This window comes from Montipora capricornis, chromosome 4 (assembly GCF_036669925.1).
Source record: "Montipora capricornis isolate CH-2021 chromosome 4, ASM3666992v2, whole genome shotgun sequence".
Classification (NCBI taxonomy): Eukaryota; Metazoa; Cnidaria; class Anthozoa; order Scleractinia; family Acroporidae; genus Montipora; species Montipora capricornis.
Window position 1 is genome coordinate 41,897,903 of NC_090886.1, and position 2,500 is coordinate 41,900,402.

At 39.8% G+C, this 2,500-nt stretch overlaps 1 protein-coding gene across 2 annotated transcripts in view; it reads right to left on the reverse strand.

The window, feature by feature from the left end:
• Positions 1–2,075: 2,075 nt before the first annotated feature.
• The window catches only part of LOC138046980 (HEAT repeat-containing protein 6-like), a 52,809-nt gene continuing 52,384 nt past the window's right edge, over positions 2,076–2,500 (reverse strand). For both annotated transcript variants that reach the window (XM_068893626.1, XM_068893627.1), the window contains exon 28: positions 2,076–2,500. This exon is cut by the window's right edge and continues 420 nt beyond it. The gene's annotated coding sequence lies outside the window, so the exon portion shown is untranslated.

Genomic DNA, 2,500 nt, shown 5'->3' on the forward strand with positions numbered 1-2,500 from the left:
GACCTGTGATTGGAACCGCCGATGCAATCTCTGGATTGACATGCCTTTGACAAGCGCGCACGCTGTCGAGAGAGACGGACTCGGAAAAATGAAGGATTGTGAATACCGGTTGATGGCTGTTGCTTTAGTTCACGAGCGACTCACTAACGTGCTCGTTCAAATATCTAGTAAATGCCATAAACACGGAAGCCGAAAGAATTACGACCCAAAAGACCTTCCAAATCACATGAAACAAATAAGAATTTAGAGTAAAGGGCGGGAAAACGAGTGGCTAAAAAAGAGAGAAGAGTCGGCAAGCGGTGCCCTGACTCACACAATCCATGCAGAAAGTACAGTACATAAAGAAGAGTAAGTCAGCGATAACACCTACTGCCTCACAGTATGATCTTCGTACTTGAATTCGCAAATATCAGTGACTTTCTTAGTGCTTTTTACCGCTGAGTCAATGCAGCATTTACGTTTCCATAGTAACGTCTCTCTGGAGGGACCGATAAAGCTATGACGGCGTTGATTCACAACTCAAGTACAATGCAACAAAAAATAGTATCAACATGGTAGGCCACATCTTGAAGTAAAGAGTAAACTAAACAAACTTCTTTTTTTCCCGGGTAGAATTAAAGTCATGAGGCTCGTGGGACCGTGTGTGACAAGAAACACAAGTGGAAAGGGAAACCAGTTGGATTCGGGACCGCCTAATACTATCTCAAATGAATGAAGGGGTAGTTTCTAAAGAAACTGTGGTGCTGCGTCGGTGGGGAAGTAGTATACAAAAATATGGTTTATCAAAGGAGTTGATAATGTAAATTGACCACCGTACAGAGATTCTAAAAGCTGACGTTTCGAGCGTTAGCCCTTCGTCAGAGCGAAGCTCTGACGAAGGGCTAACGCTCGAAACGTCAGCTTTTAGAATCTCTGTACGGTGGTCAATTTACATTATCAACTCCTTTGATAAACCATATTTTAATACTATCTCAGGTCGTCACAGCAAGATTCGAACCCAGGGCATTCGCATGCTAATGCATCACCTTCCACTTGTTCCGAGGGCATCCTCCCGCTTCATCGAAAGGCAATGGAAATTGGTCCCAGAAAGGTAATTAAGATCATACAACCATCAAACGTTTTCACCGAACACGGTTCAAACGGGGTCACTTACCCAAGCGGCTAATTTATGCTGGGTAGCAGAGTGGAAGAGAAAGGAGATGGTAAAAAGAGGAGAGAATCGCATAGTGGTGTCCCACCGCGTTGTCCGCTAGGATTGTAGCTCTGCAAATGAAAGTCATTTCATGCACACCCAAATTTGATATAAAACTAGAAATTCTCCCGTTATGTCTATGCGCAGTAAGCATTATTACCGGATGGGAACCGTCCCATCATTTTTCGTTATTTGTGGCATGGAATTTCTATTTGGACAAAAAATGGAACTGATATTTTGAAAACTGTATCAAAGAAGAGCCTTATGACGTTATACTTTTTTTGAGAAATAATTTCATTGAAAGTCCATGCTACAGATTTTGTGTTAGAATGTTCTCATACTGTTGCGTTTAAAAAATAGTGAAAAACATAGTTAACTCGCTGAATTTTTAGGCTTTTCTGTTTTGGTCACGTGATTTACCAAATATGCTTGTGAGTCGAACCATACAAAGGAATGATAAATAGAACACACTTGACAAAAAAGGATTACTGTAGAGTTAAAGGAATTCGAGAAATGACTATTTGAAGGGGTCCATAGCAACGGTTTGGTAGTTAAGAGCCAACCCCTCCCCCCCCCCCCCCCCCCCCACATCCCTCTAAATTTTGGGATTATAGTAAGGGGACACTTCGTGGTAGGATATGCGGTTGGTTCCTGTCCTCAAAACTGTTGCGCGATAAGGACTTGCCATCCACAATAAACAATCACGTGTTTACATGAGAGACTTAAATTTATTAAGAAGTACTATTTCTTTGTTTTTCCTGCGGTTTGTGAATACTGCTTTTTTTGCGCAAATTTTGTTGCTACAAAGTATTTTGAAGTTTTTCAGTTTCCTTTTCAGTTGGATGTTTGGGAGAATCTAAGACCAAACTAAAGGCAAAATCAATTGGAATAAATCTTTATTGATCGTCAAATAAATTACATCAAGTATAAATTAATCCGGAATAATCGGACTTTGAACAACTAGCCTCTGCTTGGCAACTTTTTTAAATTGTTATTTTTAATTTTTATTTTTTAATTACAAAAGACAATTTTACTGCTTGGCAACTTAGGTATACTCTCCACATCGGTAAATAATGCTGGATTTTAGTGTGGTTTAATATCTATTTTTTAGGGGAGGTGGGAGGTGAACAAAATATCGATGAAACGTGTTATATACGCTACTTTAATCTCACAAGATCGCACCTCAATTAACGAACTCGCTAAATCGTTTCAAACAAAGCATTTTAAACAAAATCTTCCCCAATATCAAGAGTGGAGGTGCCGTTTACGTTCTTTCCTTTAATTCAGATTTTAAAAGAGACGCCCAAT